Below are 12,251 nucleotides of genomic sequence, written 5' to 3'. Positions count from 1 at the left end.
ACACTTTCAGGGACCGTGGGGCAGAGGCTGCTCTCGGGTCCCTTCCCGCAGCCGGGCTGCCCTCCCCCGGAGCACGCACAACAGGCGGCAGGGCACCCAGGAATTCAGGGTTCACGCGCTGGCCCCGGCGCCCCGTCAAAGTGGCGACCGATGGGACGCAACCGACAGGCGCCCCCGGAACAGCGCGCCAGAGACCACTGGGGAGCCGAGCGCGGCACCGTGAGCCCGGGGAGCAGCCCGCAGCCCCGGCCGGCCTCCCGCCCTCGCCGCAGAGGCGGCCCCGGAGCTCCGCGCCTCCCCCGCTGCCTGGCTCGGCTGCCCCGGGGCCCCGGCCTCCCGCCCCGGCGTGGGCGAGCTCTGACCCGCGGAGAGGCGACCTTCCAGCCCGGTGCCCGAAGCCCAGAGTCGAGGAAGCAAAAAGAAGGCGAAGAAAGACGCAGGAAAGACACTGCTTTGGCTAGGGCTCTCGACTCCCAGAAACCCTCCCAAAGTCCCGTCCAGCCGCCGCCGCCGCCGCCGCCCGGCCGGCAGGGGGCACAGTGGGTAGCCGGGGCGCGGAGGCCGGGCCAGGGGACAGACTGGGAGGCCCCCAAGCGCCGAGCTCCCGCTCATACCTCCCAGAAAGCCCGGAGCACCAGGCGTCGGACTCTTCCCAGGTCCTCGTCCCTTCCTGCCTGCGCCGCGCCAGCCCGGCTCCTCTCAGCCCCTCTGCCCCGGCAGCTTGTCGAGCGCTCCGCGTCCGCCCCGCCCCCCCGCCCACGCCTCCCGCCCCGCCCCCAGAGGCTCCGCCCCCACGCCCGCCCCGAGGTGGCGGGGGTGGCCGCCGGGCCGCGGGAGCAGAGCGCCTTGCTCTCGGCCGCACGTGGAGCGCCTGTCGGCCCCGCCCCGGACCCAACCAAGCGTCCCGCGGAGGGGTGCCGCGACACGAAGGTGGGAGCAAACGGAGGGAGCCACCCCTCTCGGGTCCTGAGGAAGGAGGAGAACCCAGAAGGGCACCGTACGTGGACCACTGCCATCTAGCCCTTACCCTCACGCGACGGATGCGGGAGGGGACACTGTCAGCTCCCCCCTTCTGGCCGAATGGCCCTCTCCGACGCTCGGCCCCGCTCCCCCGGAACGCTCCCTCCCGAGCCCAAGTCTGGGTGGGCGGGGGCGGCTGTTTGGCCTGAGCACCGTTTTACTAATTCTGAACGACGGAGTGGAGGGAGGCCACTCTAAGAGGAGGCGATCCCAGCGGAGGAGGTTTCGTGACTCCTAGCTTCCCTCCCGTCTTTCTGTCCCGCACCCACCGGCCCACCCACCACTCGGGACGCCGCGCCCTCGCGGGTTTTATCCTACATGGTGGGGGCGCCGCCCGGAAGCCAAGCCTCCCCTGCTGAGTCTCTCCAGTTGTGAAGGTAGACACAGCGTCTATTGGCTGTGCTTTTAGTGTCCGTGACCCCTCAGAAATTTTATTTGCCAGCTCCTGGAGGTGGCTGGAGAGAGCGCCGGGTGATGCAAAGGGCCCCCGGAAGGTGTTTTTACGGAATTTTCTTGGGTCTGGGAAAGAGCTACGCCTCTTTGGTCAACCTGTGCCCACTAGGACCTGCTGCTGGGAACTGGAGCCAAGGGAGAGTCACGTCGTCCCCAGACCCCTGGTGCACAGTGCTCCCGCCTCCTGGGCTTCTGCCCTCCTAGGTCTTATGTTGATTGCTGACCCAGTGACCCTTGGCCAGTGTAGCAGTAATACCCCCCAGGGCCCTTCACTAAAGGAGTAAGGCTGTGTATGTTTCTGGGTCTGACAAATGGGTGAAGAGACCAGAAGACGAGGACCTGAGAAAGGACAATACCCAAAATCAGATTTATGCTTACAGAAGCCAACTTAAAAATTGCTCTGCTCTTTTAGTCCAAACATAAATATGTAAAGCTGGCTGTTACTGGTCGAAAGTATGCATGTCTGTGTGCTTGGCAAAAGAAATTCACTGTGTTCATTAGGGCTGAAGCTAACTTGGAATAGTTGCCTCATTGACAGCTTTTACAATGGAGGAACTATGACACTGGAACTGAATCTTAGAAGCAGCTGTGATCTTTTTTCACAATTGATAATACATTCAGAGCTTATTTCTGATAAAGCAAAGCAGCAGTGTCTAAGGATATTGCATTTAAAGTCATAATTCCGTTATGGAAAAAAGGACCAGAACTACGTTTCAATGACTGTCTTCTAAAGTAGTTGTATTTAATTAACAGAGTAAAATTAAAAATTGGCTTACACTGGTTGACGACAATGTAGGCATTTGAACGTGGAGGCTCACACTTTTCTCTCACTTTTTTAGATGCATTCAGAATGAGTGCACAGTAAACACTGGTTGATAAGATCTTAAACTAATTTGATGTCTAATGAGATAATCCAGCATTTCATAAGTAAAGATAAACGAGATAAAGGAGTAATACATTACTATCTTGGAAAACAGTTCCTAAATCTGATTTCTTTTCAGGCTCTCTGCATCTAGTGGATAAAGAACAACATATTGTAGGGTACCTGGGTGGTTCAGTTGGTTAAGCGTCCGCTCTTGATTTTGGTTCAATACATCTCACAGTTCAGGAGTTGGAGCCCTGAGCCCCACATGGGGCTCTGCACCGACAGTGCGGAGCCTGCTTGGGATTCTCTCTCTCTCCCTCTCTCTGCCCCTCCCCAACTTGCACATGTGCTCTTTCTCCCAAAAATAAATAAACTTAAAAGAAAAAACAACAACATATTGTTAGATTGTGAAACATTGCTGCAATATAATTAGGTAATCCAAGGAGCAAAATATTTTAAACAGCTTTTTAAAAAACATGTTTAAGATTGGGTTTATTGTCTAGAATTAGATTGTCACAAAATTTACTGTGTGGATGTTTTTTTACTCATAATGATCATATTAATAGTGAATACCAATAAACATACATTCTTACATAATGCATTTTGTAAACTAAGTAACACTCTTAAAAACCACTTTATAGTCCCGTGAAACATAACAAATTTCTGAAAGGATTGCTTTGGAAAACAACACATAATCCACTCAAAATGGAGGTGGAGCTGAGAAAGGATGGGTTGTTTTAGATATTTCTTACCACAGGACATGTTTTTTTGCACTTATTACAGTAAAGAATGCAAATTCATAGGTAAAGTTATATTTTATGGTTCTTTTTGATGTTTAGGTATAGATCTATTTTCACCAATATGATGTTTTCCTAAATATGAGACATTGCCCATCAGTGAAACATCACCTTGAGCACATCTTACTTTCTCCATGGCATGTAAATATTAACATAACTCCATATTTTTGCTTTTTTTTTTAGGGGGAAAGTATTCATTCCATAAATTTATTGAGTACTTCCATACACCAGGCACAGGGTTAGACTCTGGGATCTGAAGGTAAAAATACTCCTGAATTTTACAGTGGTTTGAGGAAGCAGGCATGTGAGTCAGCAGTTACAATAGACTTTAATGCTTGCCAGGCTAGGGATATGCAGGAGGCATAGTGGGAAGGCCTGGCCCCTTCAGGGCAGGCATCAGACCTCTGTCTGGGTGAGAAGGATGAACTGAGATGGGAAGGATGAGCAGAAGTTTGCCAAGGAACAAGTTGGTCAAGGTGGTGGTTCTCAAACTTGGAAGTACCCTGAATCACCTGGGGACCTTCAAAAACTGTGTCCCAGGCATGTGAATTAATTGGTCTGAGATGTAGCCTGGGGCTGGGAATGTTTTTAAATCCCCAGATTATTTTAAGTGGAGACACGTGTGGATATGGTATCCCAGGTAGAAGGCACAAGAGTGAGCACGTGTACTGGGGTGTGAGTTTAAAGCATGATGGCCATAGCCTCATTTTATAATTCAAGAGGCTTAAGCTTTGGTGGCTGATATTTACACATTTTTGGTATAAAGAACACAATTACATAGAAGGGAAAGAGCCGTAAACTGCTATAATTCACACCCCTTTACAAGTATCTTCCAAACACTGGAATAGTATTTTGAGAATTAAGATCATTCAGAATATTAAAAGACAAAAAAATTAGTTCTTTTTCATCCTTTCTATATAATTCAGGGTTATTTGGGACTCAGAGTATGTTTTAATGCTGAAATATAAGTTCTAGTCAGAGAAAGAAGTCGGTCATTTGACATACTGGCTTTTAAAGAAGACCTTCCCCAAGTTAAATACTGTTCATCATTCTGGATGAAGGTCATAATACAGAAATTAGGTTCATTTTTCTTTTTGGTAATTGCTGAAGTGCAATTTAAAAAGCAAAACAAAATGCATTTGAAAGCATTCAAAATACATTTAAAGTCCTACTCTGAGGTCTTAAATCTCCACTTAGCTAATGTATATTACTTTGAGAGACAAACTAATCACATATGGAAACTTAACAGTGCAGTGATATAGTTCTGGTTTTCACTGCCTAACATTTAAAATGCTCTTTTTATTATTCTCATTGGTATATCACTATATTCTGCAAAACAAAAACACCAAAAGATTTTAAGGGGTGCCTGGGTAGCTCAGTTGGTTAAGCCTCTGACATTGGCTCGGGTCATGATCTCACAGTCCGTGGGTTCAAGCCCCACATTGGGCTCTGCGCTGATAGCTCAGAGCCTGGAGCCTGCTTCGGATTCTGTGTCTCCCTCTCTCTCTGCCCCTCCCCTCTCATGCTCTGTCTCTCTGTCTCTCAAAAATAAACATTGAAAAAAAATTAATAAAAAAAAAGATTTTAATACTCAAGAAAAGTCAGGAAAACTGATTATCAGTTATTTAATCCAGCTGTCTCAGTATGCACCAGGAGCCCCTAACCAAGAATGCAAATAATTATTTTGCAGAGGTAGCACAGCATAGCAATATATTAGCATGCATAACATATTATGTAGCAATCTAACACAGATGTACCTTTCCCCAATTTAGAGACACAAAGTTACAAAAATTAAATTAATTGATTCTGCTCTTTTGGCCATCAAATTTTGAGAAAATATTAAAAACAGGATAACTTAGGGGCGCCTGGGTGGCTCAGTCGGTTGAGTGTCCGACTTCGGCTCAGGTCATGATCTTACTGCTCGTGAATTTAAGCTTCACTTGGGGCTCTGTGCTGACAGCTCGGAACCTGGAGCCTGCTGCAGATTCTGTCTCCCTCTCTCTCTGCCCCTCCCCTGCTCACACTCTCTCTCTCTCAACAATAAATAAACATTAAAAAAAATTTTTTTAATAGGATAAATTAATTATCCTAGTATAAAGTTTGGTTTTAGTGCAACATGTAAAACTCTACAGGAGACATATTCGAAGAGCTACTTTTCTTTCCATTCTTTTAAGGCTTTAGTTTTGCCAAAACATCACATTACTATTCCTTGAGGGCTTACATACTTGAACACTCCAGACAAAAGATTTGATAAGACTGGGAGGGTCAAGCCAGGCCCTTCACTCTTGAGAAGTGGGGCAGTGAAGGTGTTAGCTGCACAAGGTAGGATAACTGAGTACTGAGGTCTTGGAGGTGAAAGGCATAATGGCAGAGAGGCCATGCTCTTTTGAGGGATACTGTTGTGAATTAAAATAGAGTGAGGAATTAAGTGTGTGCATAGCATTTCTGCTTTTGCATGGGGCTTCACATTCCAGAGAAGATTGAGGACAAGTACAGAAAAATGTCTAGTAGAAGGGACGAGACAAGGGGTAGACTCCCTATAGGATAAAGCTTCCTGATGTATACCATTTGTGTTTATACAACAGGCCTCAATGTCCCAGAGCAGTTTTTTGGCTCTGATTCCTTGATTACTCTCTGAAAAGCTGAAAGAAAACATTCCTACCCCCAGAGATGAAGGCGACTCCCTCCATTCCCCACTGGGGGAGACAGATGGGAAAGGAAAGGAAGTAGGACCAGTTACTCCAAGTTAGGCCTCAGGCACACTCTGATTATCTTTATCTGAGATAATATTCCTGGAAGAGTCACTTTCAAACACAAATGACACCATTACAGATGTCACTGAAATTCTCTTCAGTATTTTATGACATCTTATCAATTTGTGCCAGAGACACACGGAACTAGAACAGGAGATGTGAATATCCATCTCCCAGAACACAGGCTTACAGCCTAGCTGACACTGGTTTTCTTGAGAATACCCACAAAAGCTTCATTTATGAAGAGGATTCGTGAAGTGTATCCATTTGGTTTTAATTCGGTTACCTTGAGTTATATTTTAAGCACAACAAACGTGCCCTTAAGCTTCTTTTCAGTTGCTTGAAAAGGAATGATGAACAAAAATACAAGTAAGAAATGCTGGTTCTAGAATCTCACGGGAAGCTCACTGACACTAACGGCCTCTGTTGGCGGGGCCTCCAAGGAACACCCTATCCATCTGTGGTGGCTGGGATTTTGGTTATAACACAAAGTCCTGATCCGCTGGCTATATTACCCAGTTGTACGCAAGGGAAAAAGCATTTATGAACACCCGCATTAGATCCCTGTTTTCCTCTCACCTGATCCTAGATGAGAAACAAAATCTACCTTTGCTCTTGTTTGGATTGGCTATGGAACCAAATGCCAAAAAAAAATCTTAAGGAATTCTTCCATAGGCAAGGCAGTGGTTATGTTTTTCTTTTACAAGAGTAGGCTAATGTATCATTCAATTAGCCTAAACAGAATTCTTATGCTTTAGTTCTTTGAAGGAAGAACACTGGTAATTAGGCATGGAGTTTGAATTAGAAACTGAGGATTGTAAGATTGTTCTCAAATGGCCTCAGATTCCAATGTTTAGTTTTGACAGGCCTGGAGAAGAAAGTGCTGGGTGATAGCATTCTTAACTAGATCTAGCTTGGAAGGTAAGACTCTTGGGGTGGAGGGGTAGGGCCAGTCCTTAAACATGCTTTTCTTTAAATACTTGATTATGTATTTATAATTCATCTGTGTGATTTCTTGAGCAGAAAAATAGAATCAGCAGATCAGTGATTTTCCATTCTGCCCTTAGTTCTGTATTAGATAATTTTTGTCCTTTACACCCCAATTTCTTAAGAGATAATGGGATATATTCTTAATATATTATTTTATGTATATATAGACCTCATATTATATATGCATCAATATAAAATATTTTATCACGTCACTTACTTTTTTCATAGCACTTCGCTCATGATCTGAAATTATTTATAAATATGTTCACTTGTTTGTCCATGTCTCTCCCTTTAGAATTTAAGCTTCATCTGAACATAGACCTAATCTCACTAACCGCTGTGGCCCCGGCATCTAGAACAGTGTCTGGAGTATATCTCTTGATATTCCTTAATGGATATTTTATTTCTGTTTGCACCTTTCCCTCTATCTTTAACTACTCAGACTACAGACTTTTGAAAGAGTAAGAAGAACATGAGAGGGATTTTACTAGAGCAGTGAATTATCGAATTCCTTGCCAACAAAGCATTTTGATGAGATACCTCTTGGGAACAGAGTGGTTTGAGTTGAGCAAGGGAAAAAGAAGTGGCCTTGCTTCCATTTGGTCAATGCCCTCACCTCCACGTGAAGGTATCCTAGTGTCGTCTGGAGCTGCTCTGTCTCTAACATATGAAGGTGCTCTGTCCACCACGTCCTGCCCTTCTACCTCCCCCACCAGAGCTGTTGTTTGGCTTGAGACTTCCAGTCACCAAAACCCTCCCAGTTCTTCCAGTTTATTGGCCGTTTTTGGCCTCTCTTCTTTTATTTTGAATTTAGTGCCTACACTCACCATTTTGACTTTACTTTCCCCTGTAGTCTATGCCCCATATCTCCTTGACCTTCTACTACAGCTTTCTTAACAGCCCTAACAGGTCAACTCAGTCACCCATTTTCTTGCATTTTGCTTTAAAGTCACCAAGGAAGACTACAGAAAATAATGAATGCCTTGATCAGTCACGTCACCAAGACAACGGTTGTAGCAGTGGAGCACTTAACACAGATGCTTGGTCAACTTTTTATTCATTCCTGATTGGCTCCCTTTCCCTTTTACCATAATGTCCAGATTCTTATGTCTCTCTTCAGGTCCCTCATCCCAGTCCAAAACCCTGCTGCTGTCAAGGCTCAGCCTAGCACGTCTCTCGTGGTCACTGGTCTGAAGAGGCACTGTCATTATCCCTGGTTTACAAATGCCTAAGATCTTAAAGAAAGTAGGTGCTGGATCTGAAACTCAGGAAATCTGTCTCTAAGCTCACACTCTCTCCCTAAACTGTCTTGTCAGTGACTTTTTGTCAGCGATTTAGGAAGGTTTGGAAAACTAACCCTTGGCCATTACTGACTGATTGACTATTTGCACTTTAACTGAAATTATTCCCACCAAAGTTACCTCAAACTGGTACCTGTGGTTTAAGCCTTATAATCTATGATTGTGAAAAGAAAGATACAATCTGATTAAAGGAATTTCAGCATTTGTAAGGGGCGGGGGAGATATTTGTAAAACAAGGCACTTTTTAAACCCGTATTTTGCAACTTTTAATCTAGTAGTTCTCTGGGCACCTGGGTGGCTCAGTTGGTTGAGCATCCGACTCTTGATTTCAGTTCATGTCATGATTCCAGGGTCGTGGGATCAAGCCCTGTGTTGGGCTCCACGCTGAGCATGGAGCCTGCTTAAGAGCCTCTCTCTCTCTCTCTCTCTCTCTCTCTCTCTTTCCCTGCCCCCTTCCCCACTCTCTCTCTCTCTCTCTCTCTCTCTAAAATAAATTTTTAAAAAATCTAGTAGTTCTCAACTAGAGGGTGATTTTTCACCAGAAGAACATTTGGCAGTGTCTGGAGATGTTTCTGGTTGTCACAAGTCAGGGTTGGGGTAAGTGGGTCATTGCCACCAGTGTCTAGTAGATAGAGGCTAGGGATGCCACTAAGCATCCTACAACACAGGGCACCTCAAAAGAAAGAATTATTGCTCCTAGTTGATAACCATGGGTCTAAACTTGACCAGAACATTTAGCTGCCCTGTAAGTTGGGTTGAGGGAGGGGTCCCTTTGGGGATTCTGGCTAAGGCTGCTGAAGGTCTGTCGAAGAGTGACTAGAGATGAAGAATCATTTGGAACCTACAGAGTAAGTTGTTTGGGCTGAGTTTCTCCGTCTGCTCTTCCCCAAACTTTACCTGAGTCTTTCTCTTAGCTCCAAGACACTTCATGCACATTTTATGACGTCTTGCATCACCTATTTTAGTGTATGGGGACCTGGAGAGGGAAAAGTAAGTAGGATAATCCCTGTATCTGACAAAAGCATTTTTTTACATTAGTGAAATTTCTACCTCTGGCTATAAAATTACCAATGTGGTAGAACACCATGCTCTTTGTCAACAGAGGTATAGCAAGATTTATCTCAATCCAAATTAAACAATAGGTCAAAGAAGAAAAAAGCTGGAAACACTAAAGCTTTTCACTGACATCAGTGAAGAATCAACTTTTGAGCAATTTTAGTCTTACGGATATTATTAATAAAGGATAAAGTTTATAATTTAACTAGACCTGACTAGTTATTAGCTCTTATAGTGAATAATAACTGTAATTGCTTAAATAATTCACGAAATTTTATTTTTAAGTAGTATAAATGCATATGATAGAATAAACAAATCTTTTGAACAAATAGCCACTGCCAAATATATAGAAATAAACTTTGAAAGGATCATTAGGGCTATCAATGACTTGCATGAATCATATTCATCACATTTATATTGACTAAAGCCATTTCCTAACCCTATACTTCCATTATTCTTCATATTACCAGCATTTATAATAAAGGATATATGTATGTATTCAAATATATTCAAATTTCATGAAAGCAAACCCAAGAATAACTATAAGAAGTATATCGTTAACCACCATTTTCAAATATTACCTGATTTCCACTTAGACTTATTAGCTGATTTCTTTTATATAGTCATTTGCAAACCTATAAATGTATCAAAACCATTTAAGAGCCGATGGCAAGGTTGGGAATCTCAATATAGTGGCAACAAACTCTTCAAATCATTCCTACACCCATTTGTGACCATATGTGTAGTTGCACTGTTAATGCTTATACTAAAGTAAGATTTAAATGAAGAGGCCAGATTAAAGATACTTTAGAAATATTTAATTTGACGCCCCAAAATGCTTTAGGTACTGTAACTCCACCATCCCCTTCCAATGAATAAAACTACATGGGAGGGGAGGTGGAGGGAAAATGTGTTAAGATGTGATTAGTAATATTTTATCACAATAAGGACGGTGACATCAGTGCAACCCATTCAACTTAGGGAAGGGTTGCCTATTTTTGATTCTTTGTGATGTAAATGGAGTTACTAAAACTATGATTTTTAATTCGGTCAATAAGAAGTCATTCAGCTAAAGATAAAACAATGGAGACTACCAGTCTTACTGAGTAACATAATTGCATCTAGTCCCCAGAAACTTCCACATCAATCTAATAGTGTATAAATGAATCGGAGTCTTAATTAACGTTTCCATAAATACGCTGAAGGGCAGCTCTGAGAAAATGGAATAGAGACTGAAGAGAATATGTAAGTAACCCAATTTCTACTTCTTCCCATTTCACAGCTTTGCTCTTCTGATGCTGCCTAGTAAACACATATATATTTCATTATATATTTCATCCCCACGGCACTGACTCACTCAGGACTTTGGAAGGTGACACCTCATTGATAAATTCAAAGTTGCGTGGATAGATACTATTTTGTTCTATGAATGACGAGTAACTTCAGAAGAGTAGTTTCCAGGAATACAATGCATTTAAAATAATGACAGGTGATTGTTTATTGGTCATTTACTGTGGCTTAGGTACTATGCCAAATGTTTTAAGTTTACCATCATAACACCCACCCTGTGAGATAGATACCATCACAATTCCTATTTTACAAATAAGGAAACTAGGGCACAAATTTAAATAGCCCACTAGTATTGGAGTTTCTAAATACTTTTTGTAAAAAACAAAATAGAAAAAGTCACATGAAAATAATGGAAATGCCCAGATTTGATATATATTTTTAAGTTTATTTATTTTGAGAGACAGAGAGGGAGAGAGAGAATCCCAAGCAGGCTCCACACTGTCAGTGCAGAGTCCGATGCAGGGCTCAAATTCAAACTGTGAGATCATGACCTGAGCCAAAACCAAAAGGCACACGCTTAACTGACTTGAGCCATCCAAGTGCCCCTGATAAAAATTTTAAAATCTAAAACCAAGGTGTCCATTTTTTTTAGCAGAGTGACTTTCAGACAGCAAGCTATGGTATTAGAAAATGTGCAGAAGTACCCACGATATGGACCCACTCAAACTGTATGTGGGACAGGAAGGGCTGGGAACAAAATTCTCAGCCCTGTTTTCAGTGGGTAGAATTACATGAGGTCATTTGGCAAGAAGGCACCCAGAGGGCAGTGCTTGATGATACCTTTCCACTCCACCAGCTGTAAATTGGCCTGTATTTTAAATTGATCAGACTAAAGGAATGATGACCAGGGCTCTCAGGTAAGTAACTACACCCCTCTGCATTCATCTGCAACTCCACTTTTTCCTTTCAAGTTTCCAGTGACTTCATTTGAGCCACACCACTACATAAAGGAGAGAGGTGGACAGTTCAGGGGAACATTTGAGGAGCCAACTGGCAGTCCCTAGAATCACCTCTGCCTTTAGTCTCCATGATTTTAGCATTGCTAGAGCCAGGTTGTAAAATGTAGCATGCGACATGAGCCTCCTAGGTCAGCTGTGGCTCCCAGAACAGTGGCTGTCAACCCTGAGCCTCCAGGAGGAATTCAAACAATGCAGAACCACCCACAGCTGGAGGCTCCCAGTCTGAATGAGGTGGTAGAGACCAAATTACTGTTCCCACTGGCACTGAGGCTTGGGCACCATGCTATCCTGTCTCATTCGACTCATTATCCATGGAAAGAACTTGGCAAATTTTTTATTTCTTAAATCAAAGATTTCCCTACTACTCTTCTCAACTTGGAGAACTCTTGAAGAAAATGTCCTTGAGTTTCAAGAAAAGCCACCCATCAAAATATTTTGGGGATTTAGGGAGAGATGACTTAAATTGGGATGATTTTTAAAAACTGTTTTAGGGTGGGGCACCTGGGTGGCTTATTCGGTTAAGCATCTGACTTTGGTTCGGGTCATAATCTCATGGTTTGGGAGTTTGAGCCTCACATCGGGCTCTGTGCTGACAGCTCGGAGCCTGGAGTCTGCTTCAGATTCTGGGTCTCCCTCTCTTTCTGCCCCTCCCCTGCTCATGCTGTCTCTGTTTCTCAAAAACAAAGAAGCATTTAAAAAAAAATTAA

The 12,251-nt window shown here is 43.5% G+C and overlaps 1 protein-coding gene across 6 annotated transcripts in view; it reads right to left on the bottom strand.

The window, feature by feature from the left end:
- FRMD6 (FERM domain containing 6) overlaps nt 1–12,251 on the bottom strand; it is a 199,242-nt gene that overhangs the window by 78,446 nt on the left and 108,545 nt on the right. For 4 of the 6 annotated variants that reach the window (XM_045059917.1, XM_023255685.2, XM_045059916.1 and 1 more), the window contains exon 1: nt 615–736. The exons of 1 other annotated variant lie outside the window; for it this stretch is intronic. The gene's annotated coding sequence lies outside the window, so the exon portion shown is untranslated. Of the gene's footprint in view, nt 1–614; nt 738–12,251 lie in introns of those variants that run through there. One more of the 6 variants, XM_011283232.3, reaches the window with a different exon arrangement.

Source organism: Felis catus, chromosome B3 (assembly GCF_018350175.1).
Source record: "Felis catus isolate Fca126 chromosome B3, F.catus_Fca126_mat1.0, whole genome shotgun sequence".
NCBI classification, from domain to species: Eukaryota; Metazoa; Chordata; class Mammalia; order Carnivora; family Felidae; genus Felis; species Felis catus.
Note: the sequence above shows the minus strand (reverse complement) of the source record. Positions and strands in the feature narration are given on the sequence as shown.